Source organism: Myotis yumanensis, unplaced genomic scaffold (assembly GCF_028538775.1).
Source record: "Myotis yumanensis isolate MYYU_CA2020_CCGP unplaced genomic scaffold, mMyoYum1.0.hap1 SCAF_1, whole genome shotgun sequence".
Taxonomy (NCBI): domain Eukaryota; kingdom Metazoa; phylum Chordata; class Mammalia; order Chiroptera; family Vespertilionidae; genus Myotis; species Myotis yumanensis.
This window is the reverse complement of record NW_027223752.1, coordinates 39,997,989-40,023,237: the sequence shown is the minus strand read 5'-3', so window position 1 is coordinate 40,023,237 and position 25,249 is coordinate 39,997,989.

The window sequence follows — 25,249 nt, the reverse complement described above, 5'->3', positions numbered from 1 at the left end:
GCCCATCCTGAGGAAAAGAGTCATCTGCCAGTGATTTGTGAAGAAAGTGCTCCTGAGTGGGAGCAGCAAAACAGGGAAAGGAAAACAACTAAGCAAGGGTGTGACTTTTAGGCAAAATCTCACAGAGGGTGGATTGTCCTGAACCCATGGCAGGGGGTGGGGAGAAATTCTAACATATCTCAAACTTTTTTTTTTTGTTCATTTACTTATTTATATTGAACTTGTTCCACAAAGAAAATTCCAAGGACACATAATATAGAATAAGATTACATAAGTATCTAGTAAAAGAAGAAAGAGAACAGGGGAGGTACATAAGAAAGAGGCCAGGATTGGGACTAAAATGTGTACTCTGATGTACTCATTCCCCCCAGGTGGGCCACATGCTTGGCTATAATGTGAAAGGTAAATGAAGTTGGTCAATTATACAATTTGGTGTTCAGAAAGTAAATACCAACTTCAGAGGTGCAACTATTTTTGACAATAAGATGACATGGGAATTTCTTCGAGGATTTTTCTAAAGAGGCCACTGCATGATTGTATACTTAACCTCCTTACAACTTTCAGAAAAACAACAACAATGAATCTCATGACAATTTTTAAAATAAAGATCCTCAATAGAGGCTGATGGCATCTTGTAAAAAAACATAGTTCAGCAAAATCCACCTATTGGGTGATAGAAAAGTTGTGGGCCAAGTCACCAGTTCTCAGCTGCCTTTGCTTGATCCATGAGTAGATTTTTAAATACCTCAACGTATTGCTTGAAAATATGGTAGATGTCCTCTTTGTTCATTGCAGCTGAATGGTTGCTAAATATGAACTCACAGTGCACTTGCATTTCCTTCTCTATTCTCTATCTCAATTGCAGTGAGTCTCTGTTTCCAGTTGACTATAGATCTATGGGCCTTGTTCTGAGATTAGGTTTAACAATATTTTGTAAAAATAAAGAAATCAAATAAAGATGCAGGCCTGAATCAGCAGCCACACTACCTGGGCTTAGAGGTGAACCAGGGGAGCACCTGTGGGCAAGACACAGTCTCATCAGAAACTGCTGTGAACCGATGCTATTCCGTAAGTTCATGATGAGATACCAAGGCCAATGTCCTGTTCCTTATACCACAGTTGTAATAGTTTCAGCCTGGAAAAAAATTTCAAGGTGGTACATCCAGACATCTGTCTCTATAAACAATCTTTGATTCTGGATCTAACTTGACGGTGCCCTGCCTGCATCATGATTAAAGGAGAATAAACTTAGAAGGGTCTTCCCACAGTGCTTCATGCAATCAACGTTTTAAAATCATCTACACAGGGCCCAGGTAGAAAGTGACCCATGCACACTAAAACTGGGGCCATTGGCCTAACTTTCTGAGGCTAATAGAGATGCGTTCTTCAGGAATCCACTAGCTTCCAGGTTTCTTTTCACATGGGTATCTTTGGGGAGTGTATTTCCTACAGTTACTTACGAAGACAGCCCACCAAATGGCACAGGACCAGCATTTCCTGTTGATTTTGTCTATGAAAATGTCTTTTGGATTTACCCCTCCTTCCTATGTTCTCTGTCTTCCGGATCCAAGATTGTGACCCTGGTGTTGCCTCATCTTTTCTTGCACCCTGATGTTGACATCTCTCATTCGGTTCATTTTGCACACAATAGCCAGATTATTTTTCTTCCTAAGAAACCACTTCCATTGTGTCACTTTCCTACTTAAGAATATAGGCAGTGAGCAATATCCTGTCCTGCTGAGTCCAGGTTTCTCTCACTTTCAGCACCCTCTATAATCTGGTTCTACCACACATTCCAAAACCTTAATAACTATTATCCCCTTTCTCCTCTGAATTAACACAGTATTTGCTCATTCTTCTTTCATAATACTTGTCACTTAAAAGCTTACACTATACTTTTCTGCATTTGTTTTCTGAACTTTTATTTTATACATCAAATGCATATCATTTTAGAATTGGTATATTTTTAATGTATTAAACCTTTTATCAGTTTGATATGACCCTATTTACCATTAGAAATTCTTCTTGTGTTTTTTTTTTCCTTAAAAATCAATTTGATGTGATAGTAAAACAGACATACCAACTTTGTCTTGATAGATGTTTTTATATCCATTTGCTTTAAACTTTTCTGTGTCCTTATAAATCTCTATAACAGCATATTTGTTTCTTATGTTAATTTGATTACCAACATATTTACATTTACTTCCATCACCTTATTTTTACCTTCTATCTGACCTGTTTCTTCTGTTATTTTCTTTTCCTTATGACTTGCCTTATTTTGGGACTATAAGTTCATGAATTTATATCCTTTAGGTTTTTCCTTGGATGAGCATTTTTGGTATTACATTATTCATTTTTGTTTGTCTGAAAGTGTCTTTATTTCATACTTATTCTTGATAGTTTTTCTGGGTATAAAAATTTTAGATTGCTTAATTTTTCTCCTCCACATTGGGTATATCACTCCACTGTCTTTTGCATTTTATTTTATTGTTGAGCACTACATGCTTTTAAAAAAATATTTGTTCTCTTTTTTTTCCAGATGTTTTTACAACTTCCTTTATGTCTTTGCTGTTCCTCAGTTTTATTCTGATGTGTCTAGATATGTCTTCTAGTTATTTATCTTAATTGTGATTCAATGGCTTTCCTGAGTATCAGATTTGATATTTTTCAGTAATTTTGGAAATAATTAAAACTCCTTTTAGAGTTATGGTAGACTTTCTCAACTTATCCATGTTTTTTAACTACTTTGTAATAATTCTTATCTTTTTGTGTCCTTGGACTAACTTCTGGGTAATTTCTTCAAATACCTATTTCAGTTTACAAATTCTATTTTATTTGTTTAATCTGTTATTGAACATATTCACTGAATTTTTAACTTCCAGAAATTCAATTTTTATCATTCCATATTCTTTGCTTATATTTTCAGGTGTTTCTATTATTTCTTTAAACATATTAAACCTATTTTTTATTCTATATCTGATCATTTCAGTACCTGCCGTCTTTGTAGGTCTTATTTTACTGACTGTCATACTTGGTGCTTTGCTTGTTTATATGTTTTGTGATTTGTGACTGTGAGTTCATGTTCTCAGTATTTTATCTGTCGGAATTATTTGAAACTTGAGTTACAGTTGACAACTCCAGAAAAGATTTGTTCTTGCTTTTTTTTTTTTTTTTTTTTTGGTCAGTTGCCTAGGTGGGGATTACAACTTGCAACTACTTTTAATTAAATTCTCCACTTGAGGTTTTTAGCCTACAGAGATAGTATGAATTTAGGTCATAAAACTTATATGAAGACTGATTCTACCCAGTGCCAAGTTTCCTTTTTTTTTTTTTCATCTCTCTGAGCAGTGTGAGCTTATTTTTAATCTATTCAACTCAGATATATGGCTCATTAGGAGACCAGCTTTATGTGAAGTTCTCCTATTTGATTCCTTAGGTTGATTGGGTACTGGATTCCTCTCCTATCTCACATCCTGAGCTGTTATCATAATAAAAGCTCAAAGTCACTAGAGTTTGATGGATAGCCTTCCAGAGTTCCTGCTTTCAGTGCATTTTTTGGCCTCTGCAGATTTGTTACTTTCATTTAGTTCAGGAAATCGTTGTTTAAATAATCATGCTTATTATTTCATCAGAAAGGCTTTTCAGATGATCTGTTTGATCACATTTCTAGAAAGCGAAAGAAAGGCATTCGTAGTTTTTTACTTTTTTAGGTTATAAGCTTCTTGAGGAAGGCTTACTTCTTATCAGTCTTGTGTCTTGTTTTTCATGAGCATCACCCACAGTCCCTAGAGCAGTGTTTAAACAATTAGATGCTGTGATAGTTAATTTTATGTGTCAACTTCTCATGGCTATGGTGGCAAGTCATTTGGTCAAACACAGATCTAAATGTTGTTGTGAAGGTATTTTAAAGATATAATTAACATTTACAATCACTAGATTTTAAGTAAACCAGATTACCCTTGATAATGTAAGAGGATATTATCAATAAGTTGGAGGCCTTAAGAATGAAGACTCCCAAAGAAGAAGGAATTTTGTGTGCCATAGGAAACCTTTGTTCCAGTCTGCACAGAATTGGCATAGGTTTCAAGAGATGTCCAGGAGAACCGCCAGGGCCTCTGGGGCTGTGCATCTAGTCTGCCCAAGGTTGTGGCAGAAAGTTCTTGGCAGATTTCATAAACTCTGCTGGCCAATAAAATGTGTGGTCCAGGGCTTGAAGCGTTTCTGGGCCATTTCTCTCTATATTTATTTTGTAATCCAGATCCTAGGTACCTTTTCTTGTCAGGTTGGCAAAAAGTCTGGAATAAAAAATTTAAAGATTACCAAAGAAATAAGAAGCAGTGGTGGACAGATGAAGGGAGACATTAGCATACCTTCTGAAGGATGGAAAGCCTGGCAAATTCCACCTTTATTTCTCCAAGCTCATAATTCATGCTTACATCCTCACATGGAAAACCCTTTACTGCTTTCTAGGCTTAAGAGAAGTTGGGCTGATTCTTGAGATGTTGTCACATGAATGGTTTTGATTAGGCTCAAGGGTGAAAATGAAAGCTTTCAGTTGTTTGGTGTAGCATTGTGTTACAACATTAAGGTAATTTCTAAAAATTGTAATTAATTTAATATGTCTGTTTATCCATGAGAAAGACTTGGTGCCAGGCCAGGAAAGAAGGTTATTCTGGCACGGGGAAGTATGAAACTCTTGCTCATGGAATGTTGTGGTCAAGGCTGTTTTCTTTTGGAAACTCTAGATCCCTAATCTGGGAGTGGCTATATGGGCACATATATTTGTAAAAACTCCTCAAGCTGTATAGGTAAAGTCTGTGGCCTTCACTGAGAGTGAGCTGTACTGCTGTCTCTCCATTTAAAGAAAAAAAATAACAAAGGACCTAACAGTGTAGGGAGTGGATTGGTGCCGAGTCCATCTTTGAACTCCCATTAGCACTTAGAAGAGGAGTCTAGTGTCTCCGTGGTCCAACCTTCTCCATCTACAGTTTCCACATGTCTTCCTGACCTCTCCATAATATCGCCTCAACCACAACAGGAACATCATCACATGTTGCCTGGCCACCAACTGATGGGAATTCCACTGGGATCTTCTTGATGGGTATGGGAAAGGCTGAAGGCCAAGCCAGGGAAGAAGGTTATTCTGACATTTAAAAGAATGAAAACATTGGCCTTGTACTATGATACACAGATGTGCACTCTGAATTCACAGACTGACTCAAATCTCACCTACGATCTTTGACAAGCAACTTCTACTTTTCTCAAATCCTTCTTCTAATTTGTAAAAGAACCCCTGTTTTATGAGTTTCCAAACTTCTATCAGGCTAGAACGGATATCGTATACCTCATGCTAAAGCAAATACAGGGCATGCCTTGGAACTATACGAAGACTGAGTTTTGATTTTATCATCTGTTTATTTCTCTGGCATAGCTAATGTTGTGCTTATGGTCAACAGACATGAATGCGGAAGTGCTCTGAACTGGGACATTTCAGTCCACACCATGCTCACCTTGACTTCTCTTTCATTTCTGTTCTCTAGTTTAATCAAATTCATAGAAGCATTATTTACTGGAAAACAAAGTAAAAACAAGCTGGGTTCTCTCCAAAAGAGCAGAACTTGAAATATTTGCTAAAGGAATGGAAAATGCATCTACCTCACTTATCACAATCATCTTCTATCCTCTTCCTCTTCTCTCCTCATCCTCCAACCCCGTATACTTCTTCAGTGCTGTGCAGGTAGATATGCTTCAGGGAAGAAAAACAAGCAAACATAAAACAGGAAGCATGGCTGAGCTCCATGCACGCCCATAGCCAGCCCTGCATCACCTTTTAGGTTTAGATAAAACATCCTCCCTCACTGTAGAAATAATAAGCTTTTGTAAGTAAATGAACACATTCACCAGATTTATGGGCCCTGAACATTTTTGTACATTCCAAAATAGCCAAATCCTCCTAACTGGTCGTTATCAGTGTAACCTCAAAATACACTGTTCTCCTGCCCCCACCCCAAATTGTCAAGGTGGGGGGGGGGGGGAGTTAAAGTGGAAGCAAGGCATATACAGACATAGTTTGTGGTTTTAAAAAAAGTCTTAAAAAATGTTAGTTGAACCTTGGCTTTTGTCTCTAAGCCCTCAGGGGGAAAATGTGAACTTGTTTCCTCACTGAAAAAAATATCATAGCACTTGACAGGCTGGATTCTTTGATCCTCAAATGTTGCAGCGATCTCTCCAGTGCCCTTCTCCACTCCATGCCTCCTCACCCCCCACCTCACTGGGGCTTTGTAACCTGATGCTCCTTAAAGAGTATTTCCACAAGAGCATTAGGACATGTCCTCTCTTAATACTAAGCCTGTGCCCCAATTGCCCTCCTCCTCGTCCCAAGCACAGTCCCCTCCCAAGGCTTCCACCAGGAGGGTTGGCTGGCAGGAGAAGTTGGCTCAGCTGTTTCAAATTAGAGGCAAGGGGAGGCTTCCTTGTAATATATGACTTAATCAGTGTCCCTGAAGTAAACAGCCCAAGCGGAGTCTGGAAATGACCCCAAATTGAATTTTATGAACCTCCTTTGGCTTTGGAGCTGAGAAGAAATTTGAATCTCTCTTAGGTGTCTGATAGGTTATCATGAGCAGATGGATAGCTGTTCTTGGAGTCCCATAGAAACGAAGCATGCCAGGTGGTGGTTGTGAACTTTTAGGGTTGCCAGATAAAATATAGGCTGCCCAGCTAAGTTTGAATTTTGAGTACTTAACAAAAAATTGTTCTAGTATGATTGTCCCAAATATCGCATGGCGATCATAGTGTTATTTATGAAGGGAAGGAATTGCGATGCTCTTGATATTGCCTCCTTCCCACGGAGGCAAGACTGATTAGCTTCTGTAAAGCTCCATCTGAAAACCTTGGGTCATTTCTGTTTCCATTTGTCCATAATTTCTTTAAAAAAATCTTTTTTAAATTTATTTTAGAGAAGAAGGGAGAGGGGAGAGAGAGAGAAAAAAACAGTGATGTGAGATAGACATATCAATCTGTTGCCTCCCATATGCACCCTGATCGGAGATTGAACCACAACCTATATATGTTCCCTGACCAGGAATTGAACTGGCAATCAAACTGGCGACCATTTAGTGCACTGGATGATGTTCAAACAACTGAGCTGCATGGGCCAGGGCTGTTCATAATTTCTTAATACCAGTTTCTCATCACTCTTACTCAGGTGAGGACCTAGAGTTAGCCTCATGAGGAAGCAGGGAAATTGCTGCCTGTAAGCACCACCACTCCATAAGCCAGAAACTAAAAACTTAAAATGTTGTCACCATGTGGACAAGTTTCTTTGTGTCTTTGTGCTTTATTACCCTACTAGAGGCCTGGTGCATGAAATTCGTGCACTCAGGGGAGTCCCTCAGCCCAGCCTGTGCCCTCTCGAAGTCTGGGAGCCCTCAGGGGATGTTCAACTGCCAGCTTAGGTCCGATCCCGTGGGCAGTCAGAAATCCTCAGCGCTGCACAGAAGCGGGAGAGGCTCCCACCACCGCCTCGGTGCTCATCAGCCGTGAGCCTGGCTTTTGGCTGAGCGGTGGTCCCCCTGTGGGAGTGCACTGACCACCAGGGGGCAGCTCCTGCATTGAGCATCTGCCCCCTGGTGGTCAATGCACACCATAGCAACCAGTCATTCTGCCGTCAGGCCAAAACGGACTCTCCAACATCCCCCGAGGGGTCCCGGATTGCAAGAGGGTGCAGGCCAAGCCAAGGTACCCCACCAGTGTACTATCGGGGCCAGGGAGGGACATGGGAGGTTGGCCGGCCGGGGAGGGACCGCGGGAGGGCTCCAGGGTGTGTCTAGCCCATCTCGCTCAGTCCCAATCAGCCGGACCCCAGCAGCAAGCTAACCTACCGGTCGGAACATCTGCCCCCTGGTGGTCAGTGCACATCATACTGAGTGGTTGAGTGGCCTTAGCCTATCATTAGCATATTATGCTTTGATTGGTTGAATGGTTGACTGGATGACCAGACACTTAGCATATAAGGCTTTTATTATATAGGATTAGTTGTATTATTTGATGTTACTCAAAGGAATCACTATCTATCATTATATGAAAAATAGAAACATACAAAATGAGCATTTGAGTTGCTATAATTTCCTCTACTAGTAATAACTTAAAGAATTGTATCATATTTTTCAATATTATAACAAACTGTTTATCACTCCTATTTGTCTTCATTGTTGTTTTGATAGAGATGTCAGAGCTGCTTTTTCATAATATTGAGAAAGAATCAGAAGGCTCAGGAAAGTGGTAACATTAGAATAGATTTACTATGTTAGACTTGAAAATCTGCAACCCAAATATGTTCCTTGGAAGGGCTCACAGTATATTTCACAAAGGGTATAAGGAATGCATTGGTGGGAGGCATCTGTATTTTTGAGCTCAGTGATTAGTGGTGGGAGATGCTGCCATGGCCCTAGGGCAGTGATGGCGAACCTATGACACGCGTGTCAGAGGTGACACGCGAACTCATTTTTTTGGTTGATTTTTCTTTGTTAAATGGCATTTAAATATATAAAATAAATATCAAAAATATAAGTCTTTGTTTTACTATGGTTGCAAATATCAAAAAAGTTCTATATGTGACACGGCACCAGAGTTAAGTTAGGGTTTTTCAAAATGCTGACACGCCGAGCTCAAAAGGTTCACCATCACTGCCCTAGGGAGCCCCTGGAAAGGCACATGTACCCGACCCCAAAATGCTTGTGCCAGTGGTGAATGCTCCTGATTGTCCCCTTTTATGGATACCTCCTCTTTCAGGTGACAGAGTCCTGCTAGGAGGTGCATACCCAAGAAGAAAACTTTTTTGATCACCCCAGACAGAGTCAGAGATAGTGGACTAAGCAGGAAGGAAAACAAGCAAACAATATTCAAAGTTTATTAGGCAGGGTTAAGAAAAAGAAAGCCCAAAATTATGTCTCATGCCAATTTGGAAGGACATATGAGGATTAAAGAGATTTCTTAAGAAATACAACAGGGAATGGGGAGAGGCCTTACAGCGACCAGAAGGAAACACTGTGACACTGTAAGAGCAGGTAAGATTTGAAAGAGTCAACAATAAAAGAACCAGGAGATAGAATTCTGGCACACAACACAAACGCCAAGGAAGAGCTGAACTAGGAAGGACTAACTCCACACACAAGGTATAATAAGAACAGGCAAGAGAGGAGACTGTTCGAATGGTGCAGGCAACCTGCTTGCCTAGAGAATTCATAAGAAAAGGGGTAGATGTATTACCCTCACCAACACAGGAAGGAGGCAGAAACAAACTTAGGTCAACATAAATGATGGGATGCGAAAAGGAGGGAACGAAAGGGATTAAAATAAGAAAGGAAAACTAAGCAGGCAAAGGTAGAGAATTTAAAATTTTATTTTTATTTATGCCTGTTCCCACATTTTATTGTACTTCCCTGGCAGACATCCCACACTCTGGTAAGTCTGGGGGAAAGGGAGGGGTTGGCAGAATAATGTTGCTTTGGGGATTTGAATCTTATTACTTGGTGCTGTTAATGTTGGGAGGACATTTATAAAAATTACATGCTGTCGTGGCAGGTCATTTTTAAAGAAAAAAATGAATCTTGAGCTTCAAATTTAGGAAAAAGGTGAGGGTTTCAGATTAGTCTTTAAAAAAAGAAGAAGAAGGAAAACAGGACTGAGGCAAGAGAAGGTGGGGTGCCCGTCAGCAGCAGTTGGCTTGGAGAGAGCTGGAAAACTTGCCAGTTACGAAGAATGAGAAAAACCCAGCTGCCAGATCCCTGGTGGATGAGAGACATTTATTTCCTGGAACTTGTCTTTTTGGATGCTTACTTCTCTAGGGATTTTCCATTAAATTAACAGTATTGGCCACAAGCTTAGACAAAATGATTGGGATTGTATTTGGATGTTAGATACTTCCATCTATATATATAAAAGCCTAAGCAACCAACCGTTAGACCATTTGTTCAACTGGTAGCTATGACACGCACTGACCACCAGGGGGCAGACCCTCAATGCACAAGCATGGAAACATGGAAAAGACTGATGAATATCAGAGGGAAGAAAGGAGAGGAGAGAGTGGGAAGAGATTAACCAAACATCTTATATGCATACTAGAGGCCCGGTGCATGGGTTCATGCACTGGTGGGGTCCCTGGGCCTCACCTGCAGGGATCGAGCTGAAATTGGCAGTCTGACATTCCCCGAGGGGTCCTGGATTGCGAGAGGGTGCAGGCCAGGCTGAGGGACCCCATCGGTGCACGAATCCATGCACGGGGCCTCTAGTATATAATAATAACAATAACCTCTGATGATGATGATGATGATTATGATGATGATGATGATTAGTGTCAGGAACACCTTAATCAATTTATTTTACTCACATTTTCCTTTATATAAAATTTAATTTTTTTCATCACTATTTATTCCCCTATACCCTCTCCCACCTCCTCCCCACAATCACCACACTGTTGTCTGTATCCATGAGTTTTTTTCTCTTTTCTTTCCTGTTGCTCAATCCCTCCTGCCTTATTTTTATTTTTTTATCTGTATTTGCCCTTATCTTCTGCTGAGGAAAGTTTTGGCTCATCTCACTCCCTCCACATGCCTCCTCCCCATTCTCATCTTTCCTTTGCTCCTCATCTTCTTTGTGAGAGGAATGGAGGCATATTAGGGCCACACCTATCTGAGATTTGAGCTGCTGCTGACCACATTCTTCCTACATCCATTCTGTAGCTAGAGCGGTCTCCAGGGATGCAATCTGCCGTTCCACTCCGGAACGTGCACAGCTGCCTTTGCAGCAGCTTCTCAACTTCTCGCTGTTCCCGAGGGCAGCATCCTTTCTCCAAGTCCTGAACTCCAGACTCCCTTCCTCTTCCTTCTAGCTGCAGCCTCCTAGAATTAGTTGTCAAAACATTCACCCGATGGGAGAAGGAAGGGTTTCAGGTGCCCATTTCCCCAAATGACTTTTTGCTAAAAACTCAGCCTGGGAGAATATTACAATCCAAATGGTCCACCAAGGTTGCCTTCAGGTGCGATGTGCTCATTAGCTGAGTTCTCTGGGGTTCACGATGGGGGCAGGTAGAGGCAGCCCAACGCTCTCTCTCCTGCACCCCCTGGCCTTGCCCTGGTCTCCCCAGACTGCTGATGCCGCCTTCTGAAGAGTAGATTCTGTAAAATGGTTGTTTCCCCCCTTTCCAATCTCAGAAATCTCACACTGGTTCTGAGTCTTCCCATAGCTCCTGCTCTTTGCTACACAATTTGATGTGTGCTGTTGTGCTTAAATTATTAGATTGTGTATCCAGGACCATTGGAAAAGATTTTCACAGGGGAAAATCTTTGAAATGAGCCTACATCACGCAGCAACTTGCTTTAGTTCTGTTAGTCTTACTGGATTATGTGCGTTTCTGGTATTTGGATTGATACAGACCAGAGAAGCCTTTTCATTGGTAGTATCCTCGTGTGTATCTCTTTAACTATGTTTTTAAGACAATAAGTGGCTTTTCACTTCCAAACTCCCTCATACACATGAACTTGAAAAGATACAGACTAGACTCATATTTCCTGCATTAAAATACTTGCACAAAAACACTGTTCTTTGTGGTTTATCAAACAAGCTAATACGTCTCCTGAGAATTTGAAGTTCAGACACGAACAACTCCATGACCCGTTTTGTGTGTGAATCATTTGAGCTTGGTGGGTTTCCTCCCGGGGAGATGTGATTGCATAAAACATTCTGCTTCTACCTGCAACGTTTCATGAGATGGGCTTTCAACAAAGACTGTTAGTTTTACAGTGGATAAGCAGTGTTTGAAAAAATAAACTCTGCATGGGCAAAAAGCTTTCAGCTTCTTGCATAAATTCTGTCTTCTCAGAAGACCCAAGGGCTCTCATGAGCTCATGAAATTTGAACCTCAAAGATTCAGCTAATTGATCTATTCCTGTTTCCACATTTTATTCCCAGCGGCCAATTTCACACCCATAACATGCAGGAGACCTGGAAAACCTGGGAGATATTCTCAGCCTGTCAGGACACCTTTTAAAAAACACACACTTTTACATAGGAGCCACTGACTCTCATTTTTAAACAAAATTTTGCACCAACCAGCTCAACTCTTAGTCTTGTCAGATCATCCCAGGGGATTTAAGTTCTGAAATCTAATTCCCCTTAAGCAAAGCTATTTCATAGGCTCTTAATTATTTTTATTTTTAAATATATATTTTTTATTATTGATTTCAGAGAGGCAGGGGGAGAGAGAGAGAGAAAGAAACATCAATGATGAGAGAGAATCATTGATCGGCTGCCTCCCACACTGGGGCTCGAGCCTGCAACCCGGGCACGTGCCCTGATCAGGAATTGAACCATGACTTCCTGGTTCATAGGTCAATGCTCAACCACTGAGCTACGCCAGCCGGGCTATTTCATAGGCTTTTAGAAGGGGAAGAGATCCTATAAGTCTTTCAGCCTCACCCATTTAAACAGTTTCAACACAGGAAAGGAGTCAGATAGAAGGAATCCTACAACATGGGGGAAACTTGTCACAGAAAGAAATGATGTTCCAGCCTTCAGATTCCAGATACCATCCACTGTCAAGCTTCAGATTCCAGATACCATCCACTGTCAAGCTCGGGGAAATGGTTGACATCAAGGAACAAGAAGAGGGATCCGGATTTAAGGTTTGACTTTGGTTTGGGTTTACAATGAAGTGACGTTTCCCTACAACCCATTTCTCTAGCTTTTAGACAGTCTGGAGTGCCTCGCTTTGAGACCGCAGCTGAGATGAGCTTAGCACAGTTTCCACTGCCTGCCGCCCACAGCTTCATCTCTGGCTCCTACCATTTGGCCCGAGTTCAGCTTCTCTCCAACTCCTGCCTCCTCCCGGGCCTCCTGGGAACGCTCTGTTGCCTGATCTTTATTGCTCTTTTCCCACACTCCATTATACAGCATGATATCTGTCTCTGAATTTATTTATTAGGACTCATATCTATAATATACAACCCTACGCTTCCTGCCTGACACAGTATCTTCGCAGCAGAGCTCACGAGAGGCGCTGCTTGTCATAAACAGCCATGGAAAGCCGGCACCCAGAGAGGAAGGGCCAGGGGCTGGCAAAAGAGCAAACCCTCCGGAGGCCCCTCAGAGCCAAATAGCTTTTTCCAAAGTTCACACTTACAGTCCAACAGCCCAGACAGGCAGCCACAGCAGCTCTTGGCGGGGGAGTGCATTTGCAAATGGCAACCTTATACCCACATGTCTGGCCCTCAGATAGTACATGGACTGTATTTTTAAAAACTGGCATTTGCCTAATAAGCTTAATCCTTACAATTGTTCTCATTCGAGATGGTTGAGCAGTCTGCAGACCTACAGTGTGTCTTTTTTCCATTGATTTTTAGAGAGTGTGGAAGGGAAGGGGAGAGGCAGAGAAAGAGAAACAGCGATGTGAGAGAGACACATGGATTGGTGGCCTCCCGCATGCACCCTGACCAGGTCTGAGGATTGAGCCTGCGACTGAGGTACCTGCCCCTGAACGGAATCAACCCGGGACTCTTCAGTCCACGCTCTATCCACTGAGCCAAACCAGTTAAGGCCACAGTGTGTCTTTTTTAAAAAGCAGGTAATGCATTCACATGTTCGTAACTCACAGTGATATGAAAAAGTATACACTGAGAAGTGTCACTCCCACTCCGACCCTGTGCGTGTGCAACCACTTTTATTAGTTTCTTATATGACCTTTCAGTGCTTCTGTTTATTTTTTCGAAATAAGCGTTTTATTTTAGAATAGTTTAGATTTACAGAGACACTGCAAAGATAATACCGAAAGTTCTCGTACATTCTCACCCAATCTCCTCTACTGGTATTGTGTTATAGTGTCATGATACATCGGTCACAACTGAGAAATGAACATCGGTACATTATTGTTAACTGAATGTCATACTCTGTTCACCTCTTGCTAGGTTTTCCACCAATGTCCTTGTTCTGGCCCAGGATCCCATCCAGGATACTGCACTAGTCATCATATCTTCTTTGGCTCCTCTCGGCTGGGGCAGTTTTTCTGCTTGTTTTTGATGACTTGGACAGTTTTGAGGAGTGCTGGGCTGAGTATTTTGTAGAATAGCCCTCAATTGGGGTTAGTCTGATGTTTTTCTCATGATTGGAGTGGGAGGAAGACCACAGAGGTATATTCTGCTATTCTCATCACATCCGATCAGCAGTCACATGCTGTCAACATGACTTATTACTGTTGGTGTTGACCTTGGTCACCTGGCCAAGGAGGTATTGCCAAGGTTTCTCCATTGTGAGGTTATTACCCACCGGCCACCCACCCCTTTTCATGCTCAGCTCTTTGGAAGCAAGTCCCTAAGTGCAGCCACACTCCGGGGACCTACTGTGTTTCTTACTGTACTTGAGAAATGGGCAGGGCCCTTACGGACACCAAACCTCATGCTAAGACTCTTTTCTGAGCAGAGGCCCTAAAATCAGACGTTCTCAGTAGGATCTCACCTCCTGATGGGACTCACACCTTCTCAGAAGCAGTTCATACACTTACCAGATTACTGGGCTTTCACTCTGTCATTTTAATATGCTTTTATAGCAATGCCTCTGCATCGAAATCAGCTTTTACGAGGTGAACACCACAGTGCTGTGTGCACTGGGAAAATGCTCTCTCTATTACAGTTCGGTGGCTTTGCATAGGATTTGGTTTTGATCCAAATCCTAAAAAAAAAATGTGTGGCTCACAGGATGGCCAGTATTTGGTTGGGGTGGGGTGGGGGGAGGACATGCACACAGGCTTGTAATTGCATGAGTGTTTTAGCTCTGGAACTTCCTGTTGGGAAATAAAAATCTTTGAACCTATTTCTGTTTTACCACTGACTCCCACACTGCAGGCTTAAGAAATTCATTTTTGCCTCCTGGGGCCTCAGAATTGCCACCTGCCAAGTAGAGAGGACAATAGAAGGTCCCAGCAGAGCATCTTGCTAAACACGTTGTAACCTGGACAGAATGGACTAAAGATGGGCAGCTTTCGGTGCCAGAGACAATGTGATAGGAAGACACTGCAGCACAGACTCCCTCTCTGTCCCTGTGAAGGGTTCACGGGGCAAGGAGCATGGTTCATTACAGCGTTCCCAAACCCTCTGGGGTTCTGGGAAAGAGCTCTGCCCGCATATAAGCAGATATCATCAGCTCTGTTACTGCAGCAATGATGTGGAAACTTTCCTCTTCTTCAGTCAGCTTATAAAAATAAACAAGGAAAAACAACATACTCCAGTGAAAAATATCTAAATATTCTTTAAAAAATATATTTTTTTATTGACTTCAGAGAGGACAGGAGAGCGAGAGAGAGAAGTAGAAACATCAATGATGAGAGAGAATCATTGATTGTCTGCCTCCTGCATGGCCCCCACTGGGGATTGAGCCCACGCCCCAGGCATGTGCCCTGACCGGGAATCGAACCGTGACCTCCTGGTTCATAGGTTGATGCTCAACAACTGAGCCACGCTGGCTGGGCTATCTAAATATTCTTGAAAAAAATAAATATAATCTCAGGAGACAGAGTGTGCTTAATGAGAAGCAAAATACCTAGGTCAACTGATACGGTTTGTAGAACTGACTGACAAAACAAAAATCAGTTACCAAAGTCTGGCAGCTCCTGTAAGACGCCTCTAAAGCAGCGGTTCTCAACCTGTGGGTCGCGACCCCTTTGGGGGTCGAACGACCCTTTCACAGGGGTCGCCTAAGACCATCGGAAAACACATATATAATTACATATTGTTTTTGTGATTAGTCACTATGCTTTAATTATGTTCAATTTGTAACAATGAAAATACATCCTGCATATCAGATATTTACATTAGGATTCATAACAGTAGCAAAATTATAGTTATGAAGTAGCAACAAAAGTAATTTTATGGTTGGGGGTCATCACAACATGAGGAACTGTATTAAAGGGTCGCAGCATTAGGAAGGTTGAGAACCACTGCTCTAAAGACTCACTTCTGTTATAGCACAGTCTTAACTGTAGGGAAACTATACCATGTTAGGTTCTCACATGCTTTCAACCAACACGCAGTTATTGGCCTCCACACTGAGCCAGGTACTGTGTTAGTCATTCATCCTAAAGAACATGAAAAATATTATTCTAAGTGTCAGCACTACCTTCATGACTCATTAAAATCTTTTAAGTACATTTATCTGGGACCAAAATATACATCTTCAAGCCAAAGATTATATTATTCCTTAGCCACACCCCAGCAACAAGTCATCTTTTCTCTTCCACAATCTGCCTGGCCCCAAAGAGAGTCAGGAGAGGAAAGTATTTGCAGGATGTTGTGGGTCAATCAAATAAAAAGGGTGTGACAACTTGATGGGGGTTTGTGATATTTCGATTGGTTTATATTGGGCAGAGGTGACAGACAGATTTGTGTGGAGCAACCATGTCATACTTTTACTTCCCTTCATCACAAACATGTGCCAGGAAACTGAATGTTCTGGACAGACTGGAATTATGTGGTTCCCACAAAGCCTGGTGTTTGGCAGTGATTGGCAGACAATGGTGATTTCTAAATATTCTGAGTTCTCTTAATCATGATGGCAAACGTCTGAGCATTTGGTCATTTCTGTTCAAGGCCTAAATATTATATCAGGGCTTGTCTTGACCTGCATGCTAAATGAGCCGTTGGCTGATAATGAAAGAGGCTCCCCTTTCTAAGAATCTACCTGCCTCACCTCTCCACCTTCTTTTTTTTTTTAAAAAAATATTTTTATTGATTTCAGAGAGGAATGGAGAGGAGGAGAGAGAGAGATAGAAACATCAATGATGAGAGAGAATCACTGATTGGCTACCTCCTGCATGCCCCCTACTGGGGATCAAGCCTGCAACCCGGGCATGTGCCCTGACCAGGAATTGAACCATGACCTCCTGGCTCATAGGTCGATGCTCAACTACTGAGCCAAGCTGGTGGAACAACGTCACCACCTTCTATCACCACTGTCCCCTCCCACCAACATATTTTTTCTCAGCTGTGCTTGGCAGCCATCACCAGTCTTTTCACAGTGAAAGTTAACATTGGTCCATCAGCAGCCATTAGCAGACTAACTTTGTTTAACAGGCATGGCCCAGGTAGATTGAGAGGACAGGTGATTTTATCTTTCTTTCTTTCTTTCTTTCTTTTTTTTTTTTGATGAGAAGAAAAATCTAGAACAAAAAAAAATCTAGATTGATTAGCAGTACAGAATAGTGGTTAATCATGTGGTTCTAAGAGTCACACCCTTACCCTTACTCTATGACAGGGGTCCTCAAACTACGGCCCGCGGGCCACATGCAAATACAAATATTGTATTTGTTCCCGTTTTGTTTTTTTAGTTCAAAATAAGATATGTGCAGTGTGCATAGGAATTTGTTCATAGTTTTTTTTTAAACTATAGTCCGGCCCTCCAACGGTCTGAGGGACAGTGAACTGGCCCCCTGTTTAAAAAGTTTGAGGACCCGTGCTCTATGATCTTCAAGTTGGGTAACTTCTTCCTGTTTCAGTTTCTTTATTTGCACAACCGGAATTAGAATAAGAGTACCTACCGCATAGGACAGGTGGGAGGATAAATGAGAACATGTTTAGGATAGTGCATAGGAATACCTGGTATATAGCAAATGCCTAATAAATATTACATCTTGGAGAGGAACCTGAGCAACCAGATGTTAGCATGAGGGCACTTGGAATCCTGGGAATGTGGAGGGAGAAGAAACATCTCAGAGGGAAACATATTCAAACACAAGGACTCGAAATCATTTGCTAGCAACTTGCTTCTCTCCCTAAGTGTAACACACTCACAACCTCTTCTTCTTAACCCTCCTTCATACACCTTCCAGGATTCCATCCACATCAACAAAGGGTTGTCTGCTCCAATGTCTGTGGCGAATATCATTTTACCCTTAAAACAGAAGAAGGGTGACTCCTTGCATTTTCTGCCTCATGGGTCAGGTGTCGTCAGGGTTTTCATTCATTTCGTAGTGGAGAAGTGTCTGGGATCATGTCTGCACTCAGTTGCTGCAGTAGCTTGGGTGACAAGTAATCCGACTATTGAACCTCCAGGAGAGAAGAAATGCTTGAGTCCAGTACAGATACAAGGACAGAAACAAGGTCAAAAGTTGAAGCTTAGAAGACAGAGAGAAAAGCAATCTTTTCAAGTCTAGACAGCATATTAACGGCAAGGGCTTAATGTGTTGCTCCCTGTTTATAGGAGGTTTTTGCTGACAGCACGGAACCTGAGCCCTTTTCCTCTCCATGCGGCAAGTTCCCTTCTGCTGTGTCATCAGAGGCCACCTCCTCCCATGAGCCCTTGGAGGACGGACCATCAGACCTGTAGCAGGTGTCTGCAGGGCAGGGGGTAACAGGAAGGGGAGGAACAACTTAAGGCTTTATATTTTGGGGGTTAAAAGTGAACCCACCGTGTCAGTCCAATAGCAGCTCACAGTTGTATTTTAGTCCTCCCAAGATTTTCCTCTAGGAATTTATAGTAGTAAATGAGAAAGAATGGACAGATCATCAAACATTTGCTGTATGTATTTTGTTCTTCTAAAGAAAGCAGGTGGAGAAATATTTTTTCCTTCAGTTTTAATCTTTTTTTAAAATTATGAAATGACTTTGCTTAGAGTATGGGCAGTAGCTTGTGGGAATGTAAATCCATTTCACCTTTCTGGAAAGCAGTTTGGCAGTATATAGTAAAAAGCCATCAGTACAGGCATATCCTTGACCCAGAAATTCCATTGCTAGGAATTTATGCTATGGGAATAGTAGTATAAATATTTATAACAGAGAATGTTCCTCACAGAATTATGTATACGAGTCCCCCAAATGGAAATTATCTAAACACTGTGAAGTAGAGGATGGGTTAAAGAGAATACCATGAGAATGCCAAACAGCCACTAAAATCCTTCCTTAGCCCTAACCGGTTTGGCTCAGTGGATAGAGCATCGGCCTGCAGACTGAAGGGTCCCACGTTCGATTCCAGTCAAGGGCATGTACCTTGGTTGCGGGCATATTCCCGCTAGGGGGTGTGCAGGAGGCAGCTGATCGATGTTTCTCTCTCATCAATGTTTCTAACTCTCTATCCCTCTCCCTTCCTCTCTGTAAAAAATCAATAAAATATATTAAAAAATAAAATCCTTCCTTAGAGAAGTATTTCACAGCAGTGAGATGCAGGCAGCGCCTAGGATCACAGACTTCAGAGGCCTCGAGTTTCAGCTGCCACCTGCGAAGGCTGATACTGCTGCCGGTGGAAATGAAGTCCTTTCACCAAGTTGCGAGAAAAGCTTTTTGGGAGACTTATGTCTGGGAGGTTGAGATTTTGTGGTAAGATTTATTTGGGTGGAAACAGAAGGCTGCCCCCAGTGTTCCATCTCTGTCCATTCTGGTCGGGGGGGGGAGGAGGGGGGGGGAGTCCAACCTTGTCTTCATCAAGCCCAACACAAAGGCCAGGTATCAGAGTTCTGTGCCAAAACTCAGTCCATGTCTGTCCCCATCCTGCCAGCTAGTGTGTTCCTGGCTGTGATGGGTCTGATGCTGTGCCCAGGCCTGCACTTGGAGCCGCAAGGTCTGCTGAGGGCCATGTGGCTGCTACAAGGAAAAACTCACAAAGGGGGAGGAGGAGCACATCTTACAGGGAAGCGGGGGAGAGAGAGAGAGAGAGAGAGAGAGAGAGAGAGAGAGAGAGAGAGAGAGAGAGAAAGTCTCTTTGTTAAGCTTGGGTTATATTATCTCAGGCCTGGGAAGGAGCAGGTGACCTTTCGAAATAACCAGTCAACTTCCAGATCATTTCCGGGCTTGGTGCATTGGATCTTTCCCCTACCCAGCCCATTTCCTAGATCTCCTGGAGTTCCACATCCCTTATCCAATCCGATCCTTTCCCCAGGCTAGACTCCTCCCCTTTATGGTACAGTCTTAGTGCCTACTGTACATGCCTCATAGTGGAAAGACAACCCCCCTTGCACCATCTTGACTGTTACTGGACATGTGCCCAGCAGAGGAATTTTTCTTTTATTGTTTGTTCCTCACTCCATAGTCTGCAGGGCACAGGCCAGTGGCCCCCTAGAGAACGTATGAAGCCGTAGCTTCCTAGTGAAGCAGGCCCATTATCTGATTCAGCTCCTAGTTTATTATGCTTAATAATGTCTGATTCCCTTCCTTTGTTAGCTAACTACGCTAACAATACCAAGTTCACAGAGGTATTATATGGATAACTGAGGTAAAAAAGATAAAAATGAAAGCAAATATGAAATTAATATGATGACAATGATGGGTGAAAAAGCAGATTTCAAAATAGAATGTCAAGTATAGTCATAATGTATTATTTAATTACTAGAGGCCCGGTGCATGAAATTCATGCGGTGGGGGGGAGGGGGGGCAGGGTCCCTCAGCCCAACCTGCACCCTCTCCAATCTGGGACTCCTTGAGGGGTGTCCGACTGCCGGTTTAGTGTTTAGGCCCGATCCAGGGATCAGGCCTAAACGAGTAGTTGGACATCCCTCTCACAATCCTGGACCTCTGGCTCCTAATCGCTCACCTCCCAGCCTGCCTGGTCACCCCTCACTGCCCCCCACTGCTGGCCAGGTTGCCCCCAACTGCCCCCTCCCTGCCAGCCTGGTCGCCCCTAACTGCCCCCCCCCTGCCAGCCTAATCACCCCCAACTGCCCCTCCTGCTGGCCTGGTCACCCCCAACTTCCCCCCTCTGCCAGCCTGGTCACCCCTTCACAGCCTACCCGCCCCCCACCTCCAGCCTGGTCACCCCATGCAGCCTGCTGTTCAGTTGTTTGGTCATCCCTCACTAACCCCCCTGCTGGCCTGGTCGCCCCACACAGCTTGCTTGTTCAGTTGTTTGGTCATTCCTCACTAACCCCCTGCCAGCCTGGTCATAGACAGCCATCTTGTGAGGGTGTGAGGGTTAATTTTCATATTACCTCTTTATTATATAGGATTATAGACTAGTGACCCAGTGCACAGATTCATGCATATTGAAAGAAAATTAATTAGAAGGTGGCTGGTGGGGCAGGACTGGGTGAGATGGGCCGGACATGTCTTGGAACCAACCTCCTGTGGTCCCTCCCCGATGTCTGCAGAGTAAGCAAGGTCCCTCTAGCAAGTGGGGTCCCTCGGCCTGGCCTGCAGGGATCCGGCCAAAACCGGCTCTCCGATATCCCCCGAGGGGCCCTGGAGTGCAAGAGGGCACTCTGCAAAGTTGTGGAACGAAAACGCAAGTGTGCAGTAAACCAGATTCAGGGCCAACAGTGCCCTAGCAATGACACAACCCATGGCTGAAGGTGCAATCATGAGGCCCCGCGCGGAATTGGGCTCCCTCCTCTCTGGTTTCAGGATGCGTCACCTGAGAACTGCTGCTGCCAAGTCACTGCAGCTCGGAAGCTCCTGCATTGAGCGTCTGCCCCCTGGTGGTCAGTGCATGTCATAGTAACCGGTCAGACGGGTGGAGGTACACTTAGCATATTAGCCTTTTATATATATAGATGCACATCTTTAATATATACTCCCTCTGTCCCATAATAATAGTAGCAGTTGATAAATGTAATTTGTCCCATAATAATAGTAGCAAAAGAAAATAAATATAGAACGCAACATCTACACTAATAAAAGAGAAACATAGTAATTAGCATACGACCGCTACCCTTCCCATTGGCTAATTAGCATATCCTTATGCAAATTAACTGTCTGCCAAGATGGCGGCCGGCAGCCATGCACTGAAGCGAACAGGGAGGCTTGCTTGCTCCAGTGATGGCGAATTTCAACGTTCCCCGCCTTACTTGCCAGCCTCTCAGCTGCAACTCTAAGCAACTATGTTGCAAATATAGAAGCTAAACAAAACCCTAGAAACCGGCTTTCAGTCAGCCGGGCTTCAGCCAGCCGGACCACAACATTGTATCAAATACAGAAGGTAAAGGCCAGAAACCTGCTTTCAGCAGCGAGGCCTCAGAGCTAAAGCTGGCCCAGAATAGAAAAGAAAAAAGAAAAAAAAGGAGCAGTTGGGAGCTTCAGTCACCCGCCAGCCTGAAAACGGCCCTCAGCCCCTTAGCCAGACTGGCCAGGCACCCCAGTGGGGACCCCCACCCTGATCCAGGACACCCTTCAGGGCAAACCAGCCGGCCCCCAAAGGGTAATATGCCTCCTGGCACTGGGATCAGCAGAGCCGAGAGGCATCCCGGCACCGGGATCAGTGTGACAGGGGGCAGTGCCCAAACCCCCTGATCACCCTGCGGCTCTGTGTGTGACAGGGGGCGGGGCCACAACCTCCCTATCTGCCCTGCTCTGTTCATGATAGGGGAAGGCGCCTCAACCCCCTGATCAGCCCTGCTCTGTGCCTGATAGGAGGGAGCTCCCCAACCCCCTGATCGCCCTGCGGCTCTGTGTGTGACAGGGTGTGGCGCCCCAACCCCCCCCCCACCCCCCACGGGCCCTGCCCTGAGTGTGACAGTGGCGGCGCCCCAACCCCCTGATCGGTCCTGCTCTGTGGGTGATAGAGGGAGGCACCCCAACCCCCCTCCACGGGCCTTGCTCTGTGTGTAACGGGGTAGAGCCATAACCTCCCCATTGGCCCTGCCCTGAGTGTGACAGGGTGCAGTGCCCCAACCCCTTGATCCGCCCTGCTCTGTGTGTGACAGGGGGCGGTGCCCCAACTCCCCTATCGGCCCTACTCTGTGAGTGACAGGGGGGAGCTCCTCAACCCCCTAATCAGCCCTGCTCTGTGCATGACAGGGGGGAGCTCCTCAACCCCCTGATGGGCCCTGCTCTGTGCATGACAGGGTACGGAGCCCCGACCCCCTGATGGGCCCTGCTCTGTGAGTGACAGGGGGCAGCGCCCCAACCCCCTGATTGGCCCTGCTCTGTGCGTGACAGGGGGTGGCGCTGCAACCTCCCCATCGACCCTGCCTTGAGTGTGACAGGGGGCGGTGCCCCAACCCCCCAATCGGCCCTACCCTGAGCGTGACTGAGGGTGGCATCGCAACCTCCCGATCTGCCCTGCTCTGTGCATGACAGGGGGCGGCGCCCCAACTCCCCAATCAGCCCTGCTCTGAGCCTGACCAGGGGCTGCACCTAGGGATTGGGCCTGCCCTCCTCCAGCCGGGAGCAGGCCTAAGCCAGCAGGTCGTTATCTCCCGAGGGGTCCCAGACTGCAAGAGGGCACAGGCCGGGCTGGGGGACCCCCCTCCCCCCCAGTGCACAAATTTTTGTGCACCAGGCCTCTAGTTTATTATTAGAAAACTAGATTAAATTAAACAATAAATTAAAAATAGTACTCCTAATTTTTATTTTGAGTGTTCAGATAGTTTCTGGATTTTTCAATTATTTCGTTACTGCATTTTAAACTTGTAGGTAGGGTCCCTTGGCTGTGAAGCTTTGCTTTCCTTTATGTGTGAGCTTAAAATTATTGGAGCCATTGTTCTTCATTGCTTCCAGCGTAACTTGTTGAAGTGACAGAAATGTATTATCCAGTATTTCAGGAGAAATATCATCAAAAGCTAATATGGTGCCTCTTTTGCTAAGAGGAATATGTCTAAGTTTTTCAAGTTTTTCTCCATAATCTTTGCATTTACGTCCACAGTTTTGTTTTTTCAAAGAATCAACATTAGCATAAGATTCTTCTTGACAACTATTTTCGGAAGCAAGTTTCCAAATTCTTGATATGGTCATTCTGTTGCACTTAAATTGTTTTGCAGCTAGCGTAATTGCACCTTTCTGCAACTTTTCCTTTTCCTTTTGATGCATCAAGAACTGGACAATCGCAACTCGATCTTTGCTTGAAAACTCTCTTTTTTTCATCTTACTTTTACAATGGGTTGATATTCAACTGAAATAAAACAATTGATTTCAATCAGCGGATGAAATTAGAAAAATAGTTATAATTTATAATAATTAGATTAACCTAAAAATTGAAAGATGTGTCAAAACAAATGACAGATGTCATGAAACATTGATTTTGATTGAAGGCTTCACAATTTTGCGCTGCAACATAACTTACAGCTGCATTTGCCAATAATTCCCATTTAAATATTCACTTACTACTATTATTATGGGACAGAGGGAGTATATATATATATATATATATATATATATGGCATGTATGTATATGATATGCATAGAAAAAAGACTGGAAGGATATACACAAAATGTTAAAAGTAACCAGCTCTGGGGAGTGAAATTGCAGAAGTTAATTTTCTTATGTTTTTGTATTTTTCAAATTTTAAAATTCTGAATATATATGGTTTTTGTCATCAGAAAACCTCGTAGCACCAGGGGATAAAGCCCACCATTTGAACCCCCATATAAAAATCAATGCTAACTCTATTTCCTGTGAAGAACAAGAATCTGCATGGGAGGGTAATGTGCCCGGGACAACGGGGCTTTAACCTGGACAGACCTGCCGGAAGGACAGACCTCTCAGGGCCCCCCGCTGCACGAACTGCAGGCAGTGAGGCCAGCGCTGTGGAATGTGCGGCCATTGTTCACCTGCGGCACCTGCGTGAATGAGCACGGTTCTCAGAATCCGTGTACCGGGCTCTGGTTACACGGCTGTACGTGTAAATAGCTATTTCACCCTGTTCGGAATCGGGAGGCGTCTGTTTGATTAAAACAGTTTATATAACTGTAATCTGAGCCTGGAGGAAGGGTTTGGCCAGGACTGTGGATTGCTCTGGAGGGTGGGTTGGAAAGGAAACTTCCAGAGGGAGAGGCTCTTATTCTGAGGCAGTGACTTAGCACAAAGTGTTCCCCACACTCGGGCTAACCACATGAACACACAGTGGGATCTAGCCCATCCCTAGAAATGGGTTCTCTCCCCTCCGCCAGGACAGAACCGAACCGAACCGTTTCCCTCCAAGCATCAAAGGCTCACACACACAGGCGCGGAGCCCGTGGGAATGCCACACTTCCTGGTCATCCCGTGGCACGCGCCCCATCGACATGCCAACCCCCTTCTGGTTTTTAAAGCTCAAATACATTTTCATAAAGGCTTTTGGGGCAGGGTTTTATTTTTGCAAGAGTGGGTGTGTTTGTTGTCTTTTTTCCTCTTTGAAACGATTTCATTTGTTCCCCTTTTTTCCTTCCTGAATGTTAATGGGCCTGAAAGTAGGATTCTGCCAGAATTTGAACTTTCAGACAAAAATCGGTCCAAGATCGTCCTCTCTCGAAAGCCAGCGGGGGTCCATCTTCCAGGCCTTTCTCCCACACCCACTCGGCGTCAG